General features: G+C 44.8%; 1 long non-coding RNA gene across 1 annotated transcript; it reads left to right on the top strand.

Annotated features, from left to right (window-relative positions):
* The first annotated feature begins 298 nt into the window (after window positions 1-298).
* Window positions 299-16,943, top strand: LOC144152250 (uncharacterized). Its single transcript, XR_013319118.1, has 4 exons — window positions 299-419; window positions 4,989-5,090; window positions 6,815-6,886; window positions 16,791-16,943. It is a non-coding gene; the product is annotated as an uncharacterized LOC144152250 (long non-coding RNA).
* Window positions 16,944-24,781: the final 7,838 nt, after the last annotated feature.

Genomic DNA, 24,781 nt, shown 5'->3' with positions numbered 1-24,781 from the left:
AACACGAAGCATGATTTTGCAACAATCGCAGTTGACGTGCACACAGAAAGCACGTGATGAATATTGAAACAAAAACTAGCTGCTTAACAAACAAAAACGCTCATTGCTATTGTTCCTCTCAGAATAAAGTGAAGAAACGAGAGTTTATTTTTTTAGTGAACGGTTTATTCACAATTATTGTAATGTTTTTTTTTTGTTTGGTGTCTTTTGTCCGTGTTGCCTTTGTGATTTCGGTGTTAAAACCGGATGTACACGTGTACGGAGTCTTCAGGACCCATATTGCTTCCTTTAAAGACAATAGAGAACTCAAATACCAGTTTTATAAGGCGAAAGCTTTAAGGGCACCATTCTGCTAAAACTCGTGGCCGTTATTGTCATTGTTGCAGTTTGCACGCGCAAAATAAGAGCCCCAGTAAAAAGTAAGTAAAAATCCCTGTTGTTGTGAATGAATTACAAGCCGCGGCTCTGCGTTGAAGCCCAGTGCACAACGCCCAGAACTAACGGCGCACATTGCAAGCTGCCAGCGTTAAATAAGCGCTGTCGTTGTTATTCTATTCTAGCATTCAAGATTAGCTTGCGCTGCATCTTTAGACGAGGGACAGGGACAGGGCAAAAGACAAAATCAAACGATAGTGTGCAAATTTCCAACTGCTCTATTGAAAGCTTCATCCTTATTTATAAGAAAGCGACGGTTAGGGTACTATTATGAGTAATATGAAAAGAAACACAGGGACGCGTGGCAAACAGCCTCGAAACAGACTCGTAGCGAGACGGGGATGGCGCTGTGAAAAACAAAGGTGGAAAGGAGGGCGCTCTTCCACTAACTGTTGGCACTCTCACTGCTCTCACCACGTTGGCATTTCTACAAAGCAGCAGCTTACGTCATTTTGCGGATAATAGCGAGTTTTAGCTGGCCGTTTTTTACGGTCCGCTCCGCTCCGATAGCAAGCGGGAGCGCCATTGCGCATGCCTGGCCCGCTTGGCCGCTAACGGCATTAGCGAGTTTTAGGTGACCGTTTTTCACGGCCCGCTCCGCTCCGATAGCAAGCGGAAGCGCCATTGCGCATGCGTGGCGCGCTTGGCAGTAACGACATTGGCTCCGGGTGCACCACGCCGGCCACCGATACCGGAGCAGTCTGTAGAAAACGGTCAGCTAAAACTCCCTATTGACCCCGGTTGCGCTGACCGTGCCGCCGGTACCGGAGCGGACCGTCGAAAACGGTTAGCTTAATATGGTATCGTCCGACAGCCGATAAGACGCACGGCGGTAATGGGAACAGCTGTTAGAACAGCCACGGCCGGACTGGAGGAGTGCAAACGCTCCAGTCCGGCCGTGGAACAGCGTCCCCCTTTCCGCCTTGTTTCCGGAGGCGGCCGCTGCGTATCACTGATAGCTGGGTCTGAGGGTGTTTTTACCGGGTTTCTGTGTTCCCTTTCATACTGCTCATAATAGTACATTCATTTCGAACTACATTAAACATATTTTTTCTTCGCCAAAACTGAGAACGAGCTCGAAACTCAGAATGCACTATCTGTATCATTGAGTTCCGTCGTGGGCACGCAGATACCTTTGTCAGGTTCCACAGACAGGATGTGGAAGGCCTCAATCACTTCCTGAACCCTTCAGGTCATTTGAGCATGATAGCACAATTGTTTGCTTCAACTTTGGTTTGCATTCGCATTTTGGGCACTGGGTGACATGACGACCCGGTGATTGTAGTTGATTGCAGTTTTTCGCTTCCCCGGTCCCTTATCCAAATATGCAGCGAAGCTAATATTGGATGCTAGACTATACCAACTAGCCCATAAACAAGCCTTTGTTATTCTATTATTCGTGGCAACCACATACTTTTCGGATTATCCAGGAATCGGAAGCTTTGAGGGGCAACCTACCATCATTTAACTTTAACAAATGTATAAATTTGAAGCGTCAAAGTTTTAAATTATGCGGGCCGTGTGACACCAGCATGTGATGGCAACTGATTACAAAAGGCTCACGCCAGCCGTGCAGAACTGTGGCTTAAGGAAAACTGTGGCACGTGATAATCACGTTGGTGGCGTTCTTGGTGCCGTAAGAAAAGGAAAAAACAAAAGCATTGAGAAGGAAAGCACAACGGTGTATCAGAAAGAAGTCAGTGTTAATCATTCGCTCCAAAACACAACAAAACTAAATATGTGGTTGATCCCTCTTTCACGGGAATCGGTAAAACGCGAAATGGAAATGTGCCTTCACAGGAGTAGTTAGATGTTCCTTGTACATAATATGAACTTGCACATCGCTATTTATATTCCATCGGTATGGCACCTTTAGACGGATCATTATTAGACACTGCATTACACGCGTCGGACCATTTCGATAATCCGACTGAAACCGTAGTCGCTCGCAAGCCGTGCGAAGGAAAGTGAACTGGTTGTCAGCGTATCACTTGGTGAAGTCACGGTCCACTACAGCGAAAGGAGCGTGATTTGGGGGTCGGCAGCAGTCTTGTGGTTGTGTTTAGACAGCGAAGTCCTGCTGGCGGGTCGCTCCGGCAAAGGTGTGACCACTGCGGTCCTGCTTTGTGGCGTGTACGGCAGACGGTTGCGTTGCGACGAGCTCAGCTTGTGGAACGCGAGAGGCAGAGTCCGCAGCTTGAGCCGTGAATGCCAGAACGCGTTCAGTTTCCCGCAGGCGTTTATCGTCGCACCAAAGCATTAAAGAGCGCGACATTCGCCAGACGGCGTCGTTGACAGCTTTTCTGAGTTTCTTACTATATGTACACTAGAGAGGAATCTGACGCTAGCGTCTGCGCGGCTTGTATCAAGGCTGCCTGTGTGGTCATGTACCCCCATTATACAATGCCCCCGCCTCAGTTTTGTCATTGGCTGGGATTGAAACGTTTTAGCTGCCCTGTATTGAGCGCAGTGCAACAAAAACGCAATGAATGGTCTGTTATTATATAAGTGGACATAAAACAGGCTGGTTTTAGGGCTAAGAAAAAATGAAGTAAAGCGTATTTTTGCAAGGGTGGTTCTGGCTACTATTCTACAGGCCAAGCTGGCAGTTAACAAAAACGTAATATTTCGGGGGAAACTCAATAGACACTCTTATTTTATTATTTGATCATTATTTGAAGCAATAAGTAATGAAGCGCTTGGAAATGTTTTTTACCGTGGCTGTTAAAATGTCCCCTTCGTGGTCAACCGGTGCACTGTCCGCCAGCTACAGGTTTACAAAGCCTGCTGCTGAGCGAGTTCGTTCATACTTGAAGAAAAAAGAAAACATAGCGTCAAAGACTTGCGGACGAAGACAAGATAGGACAGGTTCAGCGTCCGTACCTGCCGTGAATTGTATTTGTCGAATTATGCTGGTTTTTTTTTTCTGAGCTACATCTTTCCCGGTGGCGTATTACCCGCTCAGTGACTGGTTTCTTCAACTCCGGCATGACCAAAGCAGGGTAACATCATGCACTGCCAGCTTTTTGCCGAACACGCAGTTGACACGGCTCACGGCTACCACAGAACAAAAAGGAGTACGGCTGTTTCGTAGCTCGTAGATGTGTTATTGCATAATGGCGAAAGCAAAACTCTGAAATCGCTTAAGAGTGCAAATTTCATTGCAATTCCATGCCAGAAGCGGTGGTCTTCCCATAATGCCCCCCTCCAACGACATGGATTTCCAGGTGCAGTTTTCTCTCTAGTATACTTACTGAAACTCTACGGTTTTTCTAACGCGGTGCCATCACACCCGCAGCCGTAGCGCCAATTTTCGGCACTCATGAGCGCAACGATGCACTACTTCGCTTCACCTCTTTAGGCGGCAGCCTTTCTAAATAGAGATTGTTATTGGGAAGGACATCAGGCCCGTTTGTAGAGCTAAATTGGCGTGAGTTCATAGCCCAGTTGGCAGAGCGTCTCTCACCTCACGTTGCGGGTAGAGTGATCGTGAGGAAGAAACCTATAGTGCCGCCGCGTTAGTGGAATTTTTCTGGCGGTGTCACTTCTGTAACGGATATGACGTCGGTGACGTATTGCCATACCCCGGCATAGAACACTTTCCCGTTAATAGAGAAAGCGCCCCTCAGTGTCCGTTACACGCATTTTCGCGCGGGTTTTGCAATAACACAGAGCGTGTGAGAGTCCCTGTTACCACTTTTTATTTTGCTGCGACACCCACATCGCCGTCGAGCAGTTTTCCATACCCAGCCAGGTGGGCTGTTGACTGTGCCGGCCACTGCTGCTAGAAAACCCTCGGCCAATTCACAACTTCTCATTGCCTAAATACTTTCGCATTCAAATATTGTAAGCAGTCGTAAACTTCGCTAGAAATCTCGCTTAATTTCTTTCCTAATAAATTAAAATTCACATTTGTTTTCATATAAATCGGAATTGCTTTTTGTTCTTCTAGTATAATAATTTAACTTTAGATTATAATCGTATTGCATGATAAAAAGCTTGCGCTGGTGTCAGAGACTAAAATACTGCATAAAATGCATCAAAGCACCAAGTTTGATTTCTTTGTTACTGACTAGATAACTCATCGTACTAGCGTACAGTAACACAGGGACAAAATTGAGGACGAGAAGAAGAACACACCAGGAGATGTGAGGATTACACGCCAGTTATATTTCGCTCCACTGATGATTACACTGTCACAACAGTATAAGAACGATCAATGGCAGACAAAGAATCAGAAATACATCTTTGCAAAAAGAAAAATAAACTGTATTTTTGTCTTTCGACACGTAAGAAGTGTAAGCCTTGTCTGTTAATTTCTTTGCAACATTTACCAATGGTCCTGTCTTGACAAACCTTTGACCGATGAGTGGCCCCGATGGGGGAACCATTTTCGTCGCCTTTATTCCCGGCCTCCGCATTGTACAGTATACACACCTGAGTTTGGCACGTTACAAAACCTATTGACAAATGGAATCACAAACGATGTTTTCAGAAGCTGTTTCCTGCGTTTTCACATTTCTGGGACAAAGGTGTCTGTTGTTACGTTACAGGTTTAATTGACCGGAAGTAAATCAAGCAACATGGGAGCCTTTGCCAAGTTTATGGTTGTTGCTCTCGTCGTGGGTCTTTGCCTGTTAACAATGGTGGATGAGGTATACGTATTTTTTGTGTCTTCATTAACATCTTCAGTTATAATATGCAATCATAATAAATGTTTCTGTAGAAATATACTTAGACTTGGCGTTTTTTGATAACAATGATATAATTCATACAACCACAACTTGATTTCTGTAGAGTGCTCACGGATTGAAACGCGACACTGCGAGCGCGTGGCATGCGGTACATCCAGCCACGCCCGTGGACGCCCGTGGAAGCTTGATGTTGCATTGTGGTATACCGCGAGGATGAGAGCGTGTTGACCGTAGGCTTTTTGCTTCCGGCTGCCAATGAGCGGGACTGTTGTTCCCCGCAGTGACAGTGGGACGCTGCGATCCTGGAGCGCTGGAACGCGTTTGTGCGCTGACGGTAGCCGCCCGGCTGTGCGCGCAGCCGATTTCGCGACATCGTGTACGCGCTCTTGTTACGTGTGCCCTTCCGATGCGGCACAGTAATGTTCATGTAATGCACAGTCACGGTCATGTCAATAAAAGAAACTTCTGTAAGAAGGAACAGCATACTTTATTCCAGGATGTAAACTAAAAAAAAGAAAGGACGTCTTTGCAGGTGCGTTCGCGTGTGGCGCGGTGCCTTAGTACTTCGTCGGCTGTCCTCTTGTTTTAGTTTATATCATGGAATAAAGTTGGCTGTTCCTTCGTACAGTCGCTCGTTTTATTCAGATAAGCGTGACCGTGCCTTCTATGCACATTATCTGTATCGCATCGAATGGGCACGCGTAACAAGAGCGCGCGAGCCGACAATGGGCCTCTTCGATTTTCCACTTCTGGCTCCCCGCGGGCTGCCCGCGGGTAGCCCGAGGATTCCCCGAAGCCATAGGGATACACGGGAAAATCGAATGTTGGACTGCTTCTCGGGGAGTCCGCGGTGAGCCCGAGACTGTAAATCGAAGAGGCCCAATGCCGCGAAATTGGCTGCGCGGACCACCGGGCGGACCACCGGCGCACAAACGCGCTCCTGCGCTCCAGCCTCGCAGCGCACCGATGTCGCTGCGGGGAACCACAGTCCCGCTCATTGGCAACCGGAAGCAGTAAGCCTACGGTCTAAACACTCTCATTCTCGCGGTATGCCACAATGCGACACCTAGCTTCCGCGGGTGTCCACGGGCGGCGCTGCATGTACTGCAGGCCATGCGCTCGCAGTGTCGCGTTTCAATCCGTGAGCACTGTACATGAATAAAAGAATTATGCAAGTCCTGTAGATAAGCGCTGGTTGCCTTTATAATGTACAACAGGGCTGTTGTACAAATGAAAAGAATAGGTTTTACGCCTATGTGACAAAAATACACTGAACTGAGCTGTATCGTTCTGGGATAAAGAAGCAGTAAAACAGTAAAAACATTGATGCGCCGTTTACTACGAGCAAGTAGAGGCAGCCAGGACGACAATTGCGACGCAGGTAGCCGTAGAAAACACGCTTCAACCAACCTTTCTTGTCTTCTTGAACTGAAAATGATAGAACAAAACAAAAACGAATCTTGGATAAGTGCAGTGTAACCAAAACGTAAAGGGTGATTACGCTTGACAGGGGCAAGGTTCATATTATATAAACAAGTTCTTAACATACAAAACACAATTTGAAACAGTCCTAATATGTTTACATCAGTTTACCTTACAATCATAAAACAACTGAATGACTAGGATAATCGTCACTGCGGCAAACTGTTTCGATGCAGCTAAGTGCCAATTTTCAATTTTTAAAGGTGGCCAGCCAAAGCGGGGCTGACGGAAAAGAAGAGAATCCCAATTTAACATGTGGAGGACGTGGAAAATACGTAAGCGTTCTTAATTCTAAAAAACTTATGACTAAATGCAAAGTGCCAATTACGATATATATCGGGTGCGCTAACCCGCGTTTTAAAATACAGCGGAGAACATAATATCCAGAGTATTCTATCAAATCTGCTGATTAATTGCAGAATTGGGAGGTTAGGCGTGCTTGTTTCAACGCAAACACGCAGGTTTGATACATAAACCAAAATTGCAGGCCAAATTAGCGCAGAAAAAACGAACATAAAAAGCACAAATCCCTACGTGAGTCCTTTTTCAAAACGTTGCTAATTCTTTTTAAAGAAAAGTGAAAGAAATGCGCCACCTTTGCCGCATAAAACTGCGTCAAAAGTTCGTCACGCCACCTCTCCCCCTCCCCCTATATGTGCGTTACACTTTCGCTTGAAGTGCGTGCAATTGATTATGGAAGGTTCATTTTTCTGTTTCTCGGCAATGCGAAGTGATCTTCACCGAGCTGTGCTTCAGAGTTCCAAGGCGTTATTTCTGTCTATTCAGGGGCACTATTCCAGAAGAACCGAGTTTCGCCGGGTTTCGTACTTGTTGAATAAGGTAGCGGGTCACGCAGTGTAGGAGTAGTGTTTTCAGCACCAAACAAACTGGGTGGCCTTTGTAGGCGAGTGAACATAAAGAAGCCAAGGGGCACCTTTTGCGAAAAAGGCCACACGAAACCCTATGTAGAATGTAGGTGCTCCGTTGTGTATGAAGTTCGTTTGTCCTGTGGGAAGACCTATATTGGTCAGACCGGGCGCTGTTTCAACGATCGTCTTCGCGAGCATGCAACCACACTAAAAACGGCTACCGGCAGCAATCTTGCCACACATTGTCACGACCACGGCTGCTCGCCCAGATTCCACGATACGCGTGTTGCAAGAACGTATAAGGGTCAGCGTGAGCGTGAAATCTATGAAGCTTACCTCATTCACAAAACAGGGGGCGATTGGGTTAGTTAGCCGTCTGTTAAATTATTAAGTTAGGAAATCCGCTATATGGATTCATAAAAAGCTTGACTGTTCAGGTGCCTTTCCGTGCCTCGCGCCTCTGGCCACGTCTCATATCAGCGTTACTACCATTTAATCAATGCACGTGTATGGGTTTTTTTGTTTTGTGTGCAATGTTCGATGCACTTTTTCTTTTTCATTGTGTTTCCTTCTTCCTTTCTTGGGTATATTTCGCAAGCCGCGCAATAAACCAACCAGTTGCCAGAGCCTTGTGTCGTAGTTTCCTTGTCCCGTCTTTTTGCGCTGTTTTGAATTCTAGTATGCACCAACTAGCCCAAACCACCGTTATAACGAAGTTTATGGCGTAGTTTGTATTTGTGGTCTCTGTAGCAGGCATATACCTACCTCGAGTTGTTTTTTAAACGAAATAGGAATTTCGTTCCTGTCTTTTTCTCTCGAAAAGTGCTTTGCATTGGTTGTGCAGTCGTTTGGCGACAGACCCTCGTTTGCGATAACTTAGAGACGGCTTTCGCTTCCTGACCGTCGAGCAGCAAGTGTAGTTTGCGCTGCGGTTTTACGGGACGGGTAGCTTTTACAGAAGCGTTGGTGGCGACCGCATCATCGACCGTCACCAGTCGACTGTCAGCGGGTGTGCGCGCAATACAATCAGTGGAGACGTGTTTTGCAGACTTCGCCTTTCGTTTAGGTGGTTTGGCGGACATGGCTTCCGCAGGATCCTAGCGCGTGTCTATCAGTCTGCAGGCGGAGCGTGCGCTTCAGTCATCGTCTGCTCGCAAAACAGTTTCGGACGAAGCGTTGCATGACCGTGCGTATTGTTTATCATCAGCGCGGCGGAGGGCGGAGACTCTCTCGAGGGGTTGCGTAGCGCGCATTTTTTCTGAAAACGTTACTGGCAGGATAGCTTATACGTATTACACATGCTGCCAAGGAGACAGTCGACGCACAGATAGTCGGTTGAGGTGGTTTATTCGCAGGGGTGAAGGCAATAGGAACGCAGGTCCGAGCGTTGAGATAACCCAGCTCATTTCTCGCGCATGCACCTCATGGGGTTCATCTTCTTAACCTGGCACGTCTTTGGCCATTATCCCCGTGTCTTGATTGCACATAATCTTGCCTCCCTCTTCCACATGGTTGATGCTGGTACGGCGAATACCCCCCATAGCTTGATGGCCTGTTGCATCTTTTCATATCCTCTCTACAATACAATCAACGGTGCATGCCATTGTGAGAGGCGATCTTTACACATTTCAACAGATTTTGTTCAGCGTCGCAGTCGTATGGTAGGAAGGAGAGCATGGAAAGCGATTAAAGGAGTGAGCTAAGAATCGAAGCAACCCCGTGACGCCAGAGGTAGGGTAAGTGGGAGTGGGAAAGGCGCGAGGGAAGAGAGGGTTATGAGGGGATTGAACTGTATGAAAAGAAAACGACTGGCGAGCTTCTTCGTACAAAAGCGGTGAAGAGGAAAATGAAGTAAGGCAAACTAATCTGAAAAGCTGCTGTCCTTGTTGCTATTCCTTCCTTCGTAACACATGGCCACTTGATGGATGGGCGCGGAATTTGGACCTTTAAGGAACTAACATGCCCGATTAGCAAAATTCGTAACACTATGGATTCGAACTGCAACACTTGTAGAAGAGTGCGTGCAGCGTGAATCGTGAACGTGATGTCATGGGAGTAGGACAGGTTCACCGGTCGCGGAATAAATGGTCCCGGAACAAATGGTCCCGGAACAAATGGCCCCGGAACTTATGGTCCCGGAACTAATGGTCCCGGAACAAATGGTCCCAACTTCAAAGTAGGAAGAAATGGTCCCACAACTACTACGCCTTAGCGCCTGCATGAGGGAAGGAGGGGGTCAATGTATTTATATTTGTGCTTGTATCTATGCACACTGTATTTCGCATCTGTTCGTACACAGTATATTTGCTAATGCTGAATTTGCTTGAGCTCAATGCGGTATACAAACGTTTTTTGTCGCACGTGTACGATCTCCCGTGCTTGCTTTGTTCATACTTTTTTGTTATTCTGAGTGCCAGGCAAACCAGTGGTGAACCTTTCAATCAAAACTCTGTGTGTACTGGGCCGCCCTCGGCCGGTGTTTAAAGTGAATACAATAACGGGCTACCGTAATTTTCTTCGTGAGTGCAGTTTTCTTATGAAGTGGAGCAACACAACTGTTTAAATTAACATGGCTGACGTGCAATACTCGAAAGAATACAAAATTTTGTTAATGCTTGAGAAGTGAGTCTGACTTCATCCAGTGCGTTGAGCCTATTTACAGTGACGGTATTATTTAGGTTATGTAAAGTATCAAAAATGTGAGTGGGACGGTACTGTTGACCGCCAGTCAACATAGAGCTGTACTGGTGCATTACGGTCACCGTTTTGTCGCTATTTCAAAAGGGAACTTTACTCGATGAGGGTTTACTGGGTTGGCTAAGCTGAGTTACTGTGCTCACCACCTGGAATGCTTCGATATCTGCAGTTCGAATCACGCGAAGCAACACTAATCAAGATTTTGCACCTTGATAATTTTACAGCTTGCAGTTTAGAAACTGGTTTTTCTCCGAAAATAGGCAATACCTTGCTGGCGGGCGGCATCTCCTCAAAAGCCAAAGCCGAACGTTTAGAGCGGCCTTCGCGCGGCTAACACCTTACGGTGTCGTCGTCTTCCCGCCCTGCCTTTGTCGCCGCGCGCGCGGGAGGGAGTCGTGGCTAATCCGTTCCCAGAATAAAGGACGCGCCGCCCGCCGGACTACCGAGAAGAGCTCCTTCAACCCGAGGCGAATTCCTAAGGCGAATGACCATCAACGAACGGCGCCGACGCCGGCTTCGCAAATCGTCAAAAACTAGAGACGGCACCCTTTCGCTTCCCGTCAGCTCGTCACCGAAGGACCGCATGCCAACAGAGGAACTAGGGCTCAGCACCCAGTCTATTACCACACAAAAGAGGAAAGAGCACAAAGCATGCGCTCCGCGACCCCCAATTTCGTGTCTTTGCGGCAGCATGAAAGGAACTGAGCGTACAGCTAGAAGCAGAGGTGACGCCAATGCATGAGCCACCGGCGGCTTTCATTAATTAAATGAGAAGCACGAACTTAACAGTGCTGACCGTCGCGACAGCCCGGCTTGACCAGCGGCTCAGCTGATGCTTGCTATCAGACCAGACGTCCGCATGTCTCGACACTGTGCCTGTCACCCCCATCGCTTACTAGCGGCGTCTCGCGACACGTGCGGCTTCCTGGAACACGGCAGGACTCACAAACAATCAAAACGTGGAAAACCGAAAAAAGGAAAATATTACAAAAATCAAATACCGAAAGAGAGAGGGAAGTAATAAATAAGAATGTTCGTCTTGAACGTATAAAAAAATGCGACTACTAAAATAAAAAGGCCGGATAAAATACGCATAAAAAATTCCGAAAACGGGCCAATCGTGTAATGAATGCCCTGCACTTTCACAAAAATGCGTGGTTGGCAGAAATACCGCGTTTAATCATTCTAATCGTCCAAATTGAGCTAACCGGTTTAACGAAATCTAAAAAAAAGCAAACAAAAATAAAGCAACCTAAGAAATTAGAAACTGCACTCCAGCAAAATAAAAGAAATTTAAACGGAACCCACGTGGAGTTTTATAGAATCATTTTGCATGAACAGGTGCGTGGGACCATTTGTTCCGGGGCCATAGGTTCCGGGACCATTTGTTCCTACTTTCGAGTTCGGACCATTTGTTCCGGGACCATAAGTTCCGGGACCATAAGTTCCGGGGCCATTTGTTCCGGGACCATTTGTTCCGGGACCATTTGTTCCTACACCCCAGGTTCACACCACCCTCGCAATACCCTGATTCTAGGATTCTATGGAGGCTGTGGCCTGTTCTGCTTGCACACTAGGACGAACAAATGAAAGAGAAGAAATTGACGCAAACACGTAATAGCAGAAAAAAAAGCCGTTAAAGTAATTCGTAACAAAAGAAAAATAAACAAAAGCCAGGAAAAAGGCTGCAAGTACAATAACAACAAAAAGAAGTTGCTAATAAGTCTTGCCAGGGTTTCGCCTTAAAATCACGTAAGCAGACTGGACCACGCCGAGGAAATTTTGTTTCGAAAAGCAGAGGGTTTCAATAACGTAATACGAGCAGCAACTGTTTTAAATGTGGCGCTCTTTCATCACCCGCTTCCTTTTTTTGCCAGTCGGCCATAGTCACGTGATTGCACTGTGTGCCACCAATGACAGAAACTACTTCTTAAGACGAAAAATTGCAAACAAAAAGCTCATATGAACGCATGGAATAAAAAATAAAATTACCTTTGTTGTGAAATTCTGATTAATAAAGTGAAAGTACAATAAAATGAAGTATTGGGATTAGCGTGCCCCCAGTAGCCACCAGTGCAGCGAGAGAAAGCACTGAAAGATGCGCCACGCTCTAGTGGTCAATCCTTGGTGCGCGCTGCCCTGAACTGATTTCGTCACCTAAATAATCAGCAAATAGCATGAATCGCACTTTTAATCCGTTTTCACCCTACCCTGAAATATTATCATGAGCTTAATATTATCACCACAGCTCCTCCTTGCACTTGTTTCGCTCAAACTCGGGCCTTCTGGAATAGCACCCCAGATCAGGACTTTCACCTATGGAACTATGTGTGTTGTGCCAGGTCCCTGAAACAATCGAACATTTTTTTCTCGACTGCTGCCGTTTCTCAACAGCTAGACAACTGCTTTTGAAGGGCCCAATTGAGCGTTTGGGGTTCGCTTTTTAGATTCCAGTTATAATATCTGTTGGCGTATCAAATTTGAGATTTGCAGAACGGGATGTATATAATTGCATTCAAAATTTTCTTTCTGATTCAGGTCATTTGAATTGCTGAAGGGTGCTAGTTAATGGGTAATTCGGGTTTTATTCATAACGAAGTTTCTTTTACAGCCTGTTTCCGGAAATAAGTTAGTAGTTTGAAGTCCTCACGTATTTCAACAACCGATTTAGCCCTGGCCAATCCCCACTTGCTGATACTTGCCAAAATCTGTGAGGCCATAGTCATCATCATCAACATCAATTCATTGTCAAACCAGCAAAGTCCCAAATTGCGATCGAAGAACGAAAGCATGCCACAATAGTTCGCGAAGCAAGTAACCGCATCAGCTAACAATATAAAGGTATACTGATTGTTGCTTTATGATATGAAGACATACCATTGCACTGCTTCATCATGATCAATGCTTTTGTGGAATGTAGAACCTTTCCTTTTTTGCGATTTTGATGTAATCGTTTTGACCCAATGGAAGGCTGATTTCACGCACGTACACTAATTCCGGAAATCTTAATGAACCGGCCTTTGGGAAAATAGATCTGTTTTTTGGACAAGATACCGTCGGTTAACCTAAAAAAATATCACGCTTTAAAAATCTAGGCAGGCACCAGAACCGAAGCAGGCGCGTGTGGTGTCTCAACCAGCCTGTATTGACATAACCAGTTTGTGAGTCGTCTAACCGTACACTATGCTAGAGGTACATAGAACACGGTGTTCGAGAAGTAAGCACGAGAAAGGGTCAAGAGGCGAAATAAAACCCAATAAGAAAATAGGAGCACTTACGAGAAGTGGCTGAACAGTGTGTCTAATAGACAGAAATGCGAGGACGGCGCTTGTTAAAACTTCACGTTTCAGCAAACGGACCAAAAAATGAATTTGTTTTCTGCAACTTCGCAGTCGAAGAGATGTTTGTCCTGGTTTGTAGAATTTTTCTTCAGCTGTGAAGTTTTTCAGAAATATGTATAATGTTTCATTCCAGCGGCATGGCCACGTTTAAGGTCGATGAGAATTTTCTTTGCCGGGAGTTGAAATTTTAGGCAAACTAAGTTTGAGATGAGCATTTTATGGTCAACATACTGCAATGCCGTTTTTTTAAATGCTAAATTTATTTTTACTGTCACTAGCTAACTGCGCTGATTATCAACAGCCATTGCTCGTTTAGGCAACTAATATTTTGCATGCTGTGAAATTTTCTTGGTTTGAGGTATATATCAAGCACATCCGAACTTCACTGCAACACCACTATGCAAACTTTACCACTTGTATTACATGCAGCAGCATGAAGGCAGCTCTGGCAATCCATTTTATTTACAGGTTCATGTATACGATACTTAAAAGGGGGCGTGTGGTAGGAATGAGGCTCGTATGCATGACTTTGACTTTTCTTACAATAGCGATAAGCGAAAAAGGTGGCAGTTTCCTTCGCCTATGTTCTGCCCCGCCATTTGGCTTCACGGCCGGCGAAAATTCTGTCTACTGAGACAAATGCGATTGCGATGCCTGCGTTGTTGCTTTATATTTTGGGTAGACGGAGGTAAATTGATCTGATTTCCATTTTTTACTAAAATACTGACCGAATTTGTTATTAAAAAACAATCTTGAATTCCTTACATTCATGTAAGGTTTATGGTTGTTTCCTACTGGCTTGAAAAAAGTTGTTATTGTTCGATCTGTTCCTTTTAGCGCCATAATTGTAATGTTGAATGTAAATTTTATCTGGCATTCCCTTAACAAAAACACGCAAGGCCTTATGGCCGCGTAGCTGAGACTGCTTGTATTGTCGGAGTTTATCTTCTTTTTTGACTCAACCAAAATCAAATTTCAATCTCTTCTGTCTATGCTGACTATTACGACGATGCACCTTTGCGAACATATTTTTTCTGCAGCCCTGGACAATAATAAAGTCGATTTCTTTGAGTTTAGTGCTTGTTTTCAAAAATCTTGTCGCAAGACCTCTGCGATGAATCTTAAAAAAGAAGGGATTCACATGTAGCAGTTTTGATTGTGCAAAAAGACTTCCAAAGTACGTACAGGCAAACATCGTTCACTCAGAAACTTTTTAAACAAGTTGTAATGGTCTCATAAAATGCCCCATAATTCGTAGGTTGCTTGTTATTTGCAAAGTTTACCGGTTTCGCGGTTGTATAGTGACGATTTTACTGTTTTTTGGTTAGGCTGGTAAACATGTTTTCTGAGCACATATATGGAATGGTTTTATACTTATCATACGATACGTAAATGGTATAATTCGTTAACAAAAGTGCAAAACTTGCTAAGCAACAATTGTTCTGTGGTCGCGTGCACTTCATACACAATCAGCGCTACTATCATCATCTCCAACTACGTCCCTCCATCATCATTAGCGGTGCGCGACCTGGCGCGTGAGCAGTTCCACGCGATACTGATGGAATTCGACTGAGCAGCTGGGCGGTCAGTCGTCTTTGCCGCTCCTCTAAGTTCAGTCCCGGCCCGCTGTTCAATAAAATGTAGGATGCTGCAGGCGCTCAAACTGAGTTGGCCGCCTACATATTCGTAACCCGCAAGTTCCGCGCCTGCAACCCGGCCAGTGGCACACCGACATGGCGATAGGGGAGGCGGGACCCGCCAATACCGGAGTTCGAGCCACGCAACCTCCGAGGCTGCTTTCTGAATCTTGAGGCTGCGTCCTCAGTGAACTACGTAACCTCACAGCCTCTAAAACCCCCACCTTATGGGAGACGCCTCCCCTCGAACTCCGCTGCGTCCTCGCGACGCCACCACCCTGCGAAATGCTATACGACAGCATTTGCGGTGCGTTTCCTGGACAACCTTTTTCGACGTGCAGCTGAAGAGGTGGTCGCACGCTCCGCGCATGCCTCGCCGCCTTATATTGCACCCTATTCTCCATAGGCGTCATGCTCTCCCACTAACGTCGGCCTCGTGACCCTAGCCTCCAGCGCGCCAGTCGCACCATCAGCGACTAACCTTGCCATGGACGTCACCGTGTACGCTCACAGAGCACAGCCTGCCTCGTCCGGTACTAGCACACAGCGAGATGGCGAGGTGATTCACAGAGCACCGATGCGACAGCCTCCCTTCCTCCTCGGTTGACAGCACCGCCATCTATAGTGTGAGCCGCTCCCTAACACCACTTCACGACGGGTTCTCCGCAACGCTGCCACCTGTGTAATACACGGCAGGCACAGTGCGCCACCGATGAAACACATCGCCGCACCAACCATCGGCCGTCGTGACACTACGTGTCCCGTCTTGGTGAAGGCGCAGGAGCAGCTTGACTCTTCCGAGAAAGCCTTCCTCAGCAGCAACAACATTAAGGAGAGAACTGCCTTGCCTCCGAGTGACCTGCTTGGCAACCAGGAAACACTTGTGTGAGTAGACTCTCAACAAGCAAAAAAGAACATCCTCCAACTACCTGCGACCAATATTTTGACTGCTCCAGCAAATCAGCACAAAGAAGACCGTAGTCGCCCTCCGAGCCGTCCACCTCGTGCACTCTTGCTGGAGTGCTAAACGACGGTCAGGCTAAAGCGGTGGACACCAGGGCGGTGGTGTCCACCGCACCACTTTAGCCTGACCGTCGTTGACTATCCTGCGTTCGGGATGCCGTCCCAAGAATTCCAAGTAACGGCTGGCAGAATCTCTCGTTTCACTCGTGGTTGAGCCACGTGTGTGAATGCAAGTGATGTCACATGGGCAATTGTTGTGGGTATCGTTTAGATCTTTTCTTTCCAATCACCTTCACAGAGTGAATTGGAGCCAATTTTTCTGGTGTTCGCACCAACCATCTAAAATCGCACCAACCGAGAACTAGTAACGGGGCTCTGCTGTATATACATATACACGGAAGTTTTCAACTGTGCCATCGAAAATCCTGGTGACCAGATTGATTCTTTCTACATGTAGTTTTATTATATCTTGCAATCGCTCAGTTATAAGTCAATTCACTCCTTTGTCCAAATTTTTCCTACCGGCTATATTTTTGCTTATCTGCGTAAATAAAGTCATGAAAAAGCATAAAAGTCCATTTTTTGCATACGACGTTCCGATTTGATCTAGCAATTTTTCTGAACTTGCTTTGCTATGGGTAAATAATCTAAAACATTTCTTGTATTTTCCAGTGCCGGGATTCCATCAACTGCTGCTCCAGATTATCGTGCATCAATAATGTCTGCACTTAAGCAGGGCTTAGGTCCGGCATGAAGTGGTGTGCCCGGCTTTGCTTACTGTTGCCGGGTTGATTGTGACTGGGCAATAAAATAATATGATTTTGTGGGAGCGATCATGGGTTATTTTTAAAGCTCACGTGTTCTCCTGAAGAGAATAAAAATCCCCAGAGAAAGTGCATCACTGCTATGAATAATAGCCTTAGCTATAGATTGATTTCGCGGCATTTGCTTTGGGGGGCAAGGCCACTGTCCACGACTACCGTATGCGAAAAAACCGCAGAAAATGCACGTCCCCATAAAAACATTTTGATACGCTAGGGTGTACAAGGCAGAATGGTTTAAATTAGCAGATAAGCAGAGAGAGAGAAAAAATGCCGCGAGTGCCCCGGTGTGCTTGTAAATGTTCGAAGACGTGTGAGAATTTCGCGACAGCACCGACGAGCACACATTATAAATTGTATTCTCTGGAAGGGCCCCTGTAAGAGAGCTTGTAATATGGCGTTGAGACAGAAGGTTGCGGGATTGATGTTTTCATTTTAGCACTACCGAATCTTGCTTGCTAGATAAACCAACTATATTCGAGGAACTGGAGTGCATTTATTGCGTCAGCGGCAGTAACAACGTTTCAGAACCGGAACTGAGGCATTTTTTTTGGTATTTAAAATAAAACCGGTGGTGGTTGTGGAAAAGCGTGGTTGTTTGAGTTGGCCCAGTTTTCGAGTGTACAAAACAAGAAAATTTATGGAAGGCAGGAAATTTTAAGCTGTCTTATGATTGCTCCGCTCCTTCATAACAGTTGTATTATTGTATATAGAAGTGTATGGCACAGTTTAACGTCCTCTAACTATCACCTGACTAGCGGCCGACTAACTACGTCACTGAGGAAGTATGACACGTGATTAGCTGGTATACAGAGGTCATGATTAGGGTTGAGTAGCGGATACTAACCGGCTCATTGTTAAAAAAATTTTAGTCGTGTTCAGGGCTTAGTTTGGTAGTGGCTAACTATGGCTGCCATTTGTGATGCAACAGGGCTAGATAGCTCGGCCTATTTTTAAGTGAATATTTCTACCGTAATACGTACGACAATGTACGTGGTTGTCTCAATCAACCTAAATCTTGACACAGCGGTTCGTAAGCACGCCTCTGTGGGTTAAGAACGCTATGACCAAACTACGCTTCGAAACCTAAATGCTGCCGTGAGCGATGGAGCACCCTCGATGCAACAAGCTCTATCCGCACTGCGCATTGTTTTACATGCACGCGGCAATCCAATCCCCCAAAGCAGGTATCGTGTGCTATGTCATGTCGCGTTAGTAGAAGTACCATCATTTGTCCAGCGTGCAATTAATCGGGTAATTCAAAGAAATGTGTTGTCTGCGCTGCGACCGTGCGGGGAACGACCGCACCACCGGCGTGCCGATAAAGATCGTCAATTGTAACCCAAGTCGTTCTTTATAGTTAGGGGGATAAAACCCGTAATGGTTCAGGTAAGAATTCTGGCAATCTCACCGGAAAAATACACTTTACGTTATTTGTCGGCATGAGCCTTTTTATTTCTATTGTTGGGTGATGATGGAATGCAGGCGATAACAATAAAACGTCGTTACGGAATACGGGAGGATACTGCAGAAGCATAAAACACATCACAAAGATATCTAATTCAAATGCGAACACATTTTGAACGCACTCGTTTCGAATTTGTTACGCACGAAAATGCCACTGAATTTTGCGTGCACACTGCTTGACGTTATATAAACACAAACCTGTAAAAAACAGAAAATTTCCGCCAATGCTGCTGTTAAATAAACAGCATAGAAAATATTTCTTCTCTTTGGCGGCAGCCTCACAGCTGTAATTGTCAGAGCCCCGTCTGCTACACTTGCAGTCCTAGGATCGGTTCCCTTCCACTATAATACGGACTCTCCGTTTGATTGCAAAAAAAAGCAAAAACGCATGCTCATTACACCGAATTAAGGGTACGTCGGTTAGCTCATCCCGTCTCAGGCAAAGCGCGGTTGGTCGTGACGGCGGAGGGAGAGAAAATATGTTTTCGTCACCGCGCGAGCCGAACAAGCGTTGATTCAACGCGACTGCCTGTAAGCTGTTGTCTGTCAGCACCGATCCCTTCCGCAATACATTGAGCACGCGCCATACACCGGCTAATTCATCGCGAATTCGAGCAATATATGAGCCATGTTTTACCAGCGCAAATTAAACGGGACGAGAGAGGAGTACACAACATGAGCGCTTCTAACAACTGATATCGTGTTGCGTACTCCTCTCTCGTCCCGGTTAGTTTGCGCTGGTAAAACATGAATGTATACCAACTAGCCCAGTTCTCGACCTTGTTGCAATATATGAGCCATTTGAATTATTTAAACACTCTGCAAACGGTCGATGTGTAGCAAGGATTGTTCAGGCAATAAAGGCACACAGAGCCACTGGCAGGCAACCACACCGATTGGTGCTGACGGAAAGCAGACGACGTGACAGGCAACGAAAACCGAAACGATCGAGAAGTTCGATGGTGAGGTATATATTCAGTCGTAGCCACAGGCGCTGTCCCATTGCCAAGGGGAAGTCTCTTCAGCTCATGCGCAGCGTTTGCTGAATACGTCAGAGTCGCGACTACCGCTTGATTACTTAGTCAACACACTTGGGTGGCGACGTGAATACGGGTTTGGTTTGTTAGCGACAAGGGAGCGCTGCCTTGAGGAAGTCATGATTAAGTAGTCGGGGCTACTAATTTTAGTCAGTCCCTAGTTAATGACTGCCCGTGAATACGGGCCTATATTGCATTGCCTTTAGCGACGCTTCAAATCCAATTTAGAGCACAGCACTTGCAATCCTTCTGTGGGTTAAATTTAAAGCAACTCCGTGTCTAGAGTGCCATCCTACGAACTTTGAAAATTTAAGACCGAGCTGATGCATGCCACAGTGTTTGCCGTAGTGATGCGTAGGTTCGTCCTTTCTATTGATTAGGGCTGTGGCTGGAGTCCGGGTTTTTCCTCCTTTAATTTTTTACATCTTTGGTTTTGATTTTAATTTGAATTTTTGGGTTAGTTATGATGTTTTAAATGATGTACGTATTTTCCTTAGGTTTTGTGAGGCTAATTTACGTCACATCACTTTCATCCTCATACACATCATCAGCTTACTCCGGTACTCTGCAACAGAAAGGCGTCTCTCACTGACCTCATAGCGCTGCTGTCCTGCGCTGCTCGAGTCCACAGTTTACCCCCGAATTTCTTTATTTCATCCCTTCATCGAGTCAATAGCCTTCCCCCTCTTCTTCTAGACCCATCTCGTGGTATCCACTTTGTTACCCTAATTGTCCTCCAGTTGCCGGTTCGTCTCATCGCATGGTTACGTTAGGTCACCTTAATGCAGGGCGTGGCTGTGCCGTACGCGGCATTTTTTCACCGAATAACACGTAACTACAGTGCAGTGCTGATAGTGCCGTCGGGCGCTACTCTAGACACAGCCTTCGGACAAATATCAGGGAACAAAACACCCGAGAAAACATAACAACACAAAAAATTGATGAAGGTACGCTGATCCCCTTAGGCATTGGGCACAATGCTATCCTTCCTTCCTGCTGCCTTTTACTTTCGCAAAAGACAGCACGAAAGAAGGATAGCATTGTTCCTACCGCTTCAGTCGTCGTTTGATCACGTTGTTTCTTGGAGACAGTGTTTGGCGTTAAACTAAACGATCAAACAGTATTCCTTCGTTTCCATAGAAAAACCCACTCGACTTTTCTTATTCCGTTTGTGACAATCTTCTGAAATTACAAAACTAAAACAGATATAAAAGAGTGATGATAACTGCTGAAATTGGAACACGTATATTATTACCAAGCAAGCGCGGCACCTTCCGGTTGCCTCTGCGTATTTCTACAAAAACATAACAATGCTCCCACGTAAGTGGCGTTCAGTGCAGAAAGTTATAACAGACGACCCAAACGCTGTTACGCCTGTATATATGTTACTTTAAAATAAACTTTGTTATTTATATTCTGACATAAATATGCAGAAGAGCTGCTCTATTAAAGTAGATTTAGTATGGGAGAACTGATTTCCTATATGCTCTAATTATTAAAAATACCGATTAGAACATCTTAATTTAAACGCAAACCTTTTTTCATATAACCTTCGTTATCAATAGCAAGAACTAAACTGGATTTATGTCCAGTAAGGTAGCCTCTGTATACCGGGCGTACTCCATTTTTAGGTTGTACATAATTACCCCCCCCCCCCCTTACGAACTGCCTTATCTAAAATTTTTATTCCTTAAACGAATGACCTCTGAAAATAACAAGGTACCCATTTCTGCTCTTGAATTCATTCATCCTGTTGGTGGGCCCGTTAAATAATTGTGCAACCCGGTTTTTGCACTTTATGCTCTTCTTCGCATCTTTGGTTGGGTCCTCTCATTACTTTAAATTTATGCCTTATTTCTAAATTTGAATTCCCAACGATGATTACTAATAATTGATGGCCCCATTATGAGAAAATGTGAGGCAGCGTCCGGCGTAAAAGTGACCGAAACATGACCCGACGAATAGCGAGCAGCGTAAGCAGAATAAAAGCGAAAATAAGTTTTCTTTTCTTATTTTGGGAATGCGAACCCGCGTCCTACAGAAAATGAGCCCACACGCACCTTCTTTAAACGCAAATAAAACGAGTTTTATTTGCGTTTGTTCCGACTGGCCAGAATACTGTGACCACGTCAGTCACAGAAGTTGTCTATGACATTATCCCAAATAGCGTCGTTTTGGGGCGCACATAGCGAATAAGAAGAAAAAAAGACAAACAAGAAAACGACGAATGTGGAAGATATAACGGTGGGCCGCAAGGATATTTCCTCTGCCCTCTTGATCTCTGCCCTCTTGTTTGTATGTAAAGCCTCTAGCCTTGAGGATAAAATAAATGAAATGAAAAAAAAAATTTGAATGGGTTTGAATGGCAAGTATATTTGTTTGCTGTAGCACCTGATGAATATTTTTGTCATGCATGCACTTCTGCAGTTTTTATCTCGTTTACTTTATCTTTTGTTTTGCTCTTCGACAATAATGGCACAAAAACATTTATACCCGTCCAAATTACCTCTCTTGAGAGCCGTAATTGGACAAACAAAATTTTCTCTATGTTTCGACAGGCCACTGAAAACAGAAAAATCGAAAACAATAATCAGAAGGTCGCCTAGTTACAATATCACACCACTGGAGCCCTGGGAGATAATTCTCAAAAGATTGCAGCACAAAACCGAAAAAAACCACGTAATGAAGGAGTTTACTGGCGCTACTTTGGTTGGTTTTATTTTAACGTAAGCTACACTGGCCGAGGTTGAGCAGTTTTGCGTGGACTTTGAAGGGCCGAGGTGCGCAAGCGCGAAAAGCATTGAATTGTATTGCATTGGATTGGATTTGGATTAGATTGGACTGGCTTGACTTCGATTGGATTGATTTTGTATTGGATTGAATTGGATTGGATTAAATTGCATTGTATTGGATTGCTTTGGAAACCGAATTCAATTGGAGCGCGGTGGGGTTGAGAATTGGGTCTGCACATTCGCCGGTCTGCGCATTCAGAGGAGGGACGTCATAACCGCGGCAGAAGCACTGGCGCCGGCGCGTGCCCAGCTGTGCGCCTTGGTTGCGCAGTAGCCAAGTCTGACGCTGCGCAGGAGCCGCTTGATAGCCGTTTCGTGTGGCTTCTGGAGAGCCGTGCTGCGCATGCGCGAGGAGCAGTGACTGGACTGGACTGGTCCGGACTGGATTGGATTGGATTGGATTGGATTGGAAATGTTTTAGCAGCAGCAGTAAGCATTATAATGAGCTAATTCTAGACAACCAGGAAACCTAAGAATAACCAGCTGAACCTTAGCTCACGCTACCTATATCCTGGCATAGCCGTCCTAAGCCACTGATAATTTTTTGGAGGCTCATCTGCCGGTCGAAAACAAGTACTAATACTGGGCAGGCTGCCTTGTGCCATCTACAATCCACAAAAAAAGACAATACGTATTCGAAGTTCGCCTAAACAAACACCGAATTCTGAGATGGTATGAAAAGTTTAGAACATTTTAATGAGCCGAAAATAACCATAAAAACGGAGGTGGTAGTCAACTTGTAAATTTACGGTTACCTCTTGGATTTTCTGCATTTTCCCCACGCAAAAACTGTAAACGCCAAAAGGAATTCTTTCAAAGCTAAAATACGTTCAGGAGGTTCGAATATCCATCTACCGCCAAAACCTTCGGAAATAATGTAGGTTGCAGTCATAGCGGATGAATTTTCAAATTTCTTCGCAGCCCTGCGGTACGCAGGAGGAATAACCACTGCGAATGGCGTAAGTCCCGCTAAAGTTTAAAGCAAACTTATTGTTTTCGGGAAAAAAGAAGTCCCCGAATATTATAATGAACAATTCTTTAATGTGCCTCATATGGAGTTCCCGGGTCAGATTTAGTGTTTCCGACATAAGGATTCGGTGACAGGAAGATTCCCATTTTGTTTTAACACTTACAGGGGGTGCTAGTTTTTATTCATGCTTTCTTAGGGTTAGAATACATTTAGTTTACTGTTAAGGCTGCTTCAATATGCGTACCACCCAACGTTTATTGAAATAATAGTGAAATATTAAAATTGTCCGTAACGTTTGGCACAAAAATGGCTGAAGGGGCTAATATTTTTTGGTACATTCCAAACACAATAAACATCGCCAGTTTGTTTTTATTTAAACTCTTAATACGTAATTTTTACTTACACGTTCACCTTCCTTCCGACAATCTCTAACTCTAGTCCCTGTAAAAACAAAGAAACAGCATCATGCCAAAGTGAGATCATGTTTGACACAGACGTCGATGTCTTAAACGGTAGTTTAGTTTCAATATATCCTATAGAAATAGAACAATGGAACTAAAATATGCTAATAGGATGGAATGAAGTTTAGTGCTTCCAGAATAAAGCACGCTTGTTTCTAAAATCTACATACCTATGCCTGACAAACACTTCCGCGACTCACAGATTTGATGAAGCTCCTATGCAGAAAAGCAAGGCCATGTTAGCAAAGAAACCACTCACTCAAGTCATATTCTGTATTCGCAATTTGATTGTTAATTGGCATTCTGAATATGCGGAATTTCGCTAACGTATTTCCACAGCAGCAATTCGCTTCATAAAGGATACAAGAAAATCAAGCAACTGTAAAATAAAGCCCCTAATTTAAACGTCCCTTTAAGCAAATATCACTTTCATCTTTTGTAGTGTTTTGGGATTATTCCTAAATATAGCAAATAATATAGAAGGGTTGTTACATTGGGTGCAATTTTCTGATTATTGTTGCAAAACCTTATTAATATTGCGGTTTTTCTACACACTTATTTGAATTTTGAGCATGATTAAAAAAAGCAGAACAATTTTTCTTAAGCACTAAAAAGTGAACATTATTCTCAAACAACGAGGCCAGGAAGCCGTAAAAAAGTGAGATTGCCATTCCTTTTGTGAGTTTTACAGAGAATATATGAAAGGTTGCCGACAGGTTGAAGGTGAAACGACAACTGAAGATCTACGAAATTTTTAGAAGACACGACATTAAAATTTTCCGGCCTAATACTACAAGTCCTCAGTATTATTGGCAAGAGAAGCACCAGCCACATTCTCAATCAGTGTAAACGTAATGTGATGATTAACACGATCCTAACTGGACCCCTTGAGCAGACGCCCATAATTTTGATATTGTATTGCTTGGATGAATACTTGAGAGAGCGCATCGTCGTAAGAAACGGTGAACAGTTGTTATTAGAAACAAAAAACGATTAAGATATTGTCCCTAAGCAGACGTGTAGTAATTAAAGCCTAATTTTAAATGTTCATTTAAATAAAGGAGTTTATCTACATCTTGATTCTAACGAAAGCTTTTTGCGTGGCTTTAAGGCAG

Source organism: Haemaphysalis longicornis, unplaced genomic scaffold (assembly GCF_048455015.1).
Source record: "Haemaphysalis longicornis isolate Haplotype H1 unplaced genomic scaffold, Haemaphysalis longicornis Haplotype H1 scaffold_9, whole genome shotgun sequence".
Taxonomy (NCBI): Eukaryota; Metazoa; Arthropoda; class Arachnida; order Ixodida; family Ixodidae; genus Haemaphysalis; species Haemaphysalis longicornis.
Note: the sequence above shows the minus strand (reverse complement) of the source record. Positions and strands in the feature narration are given on the sequence as shown.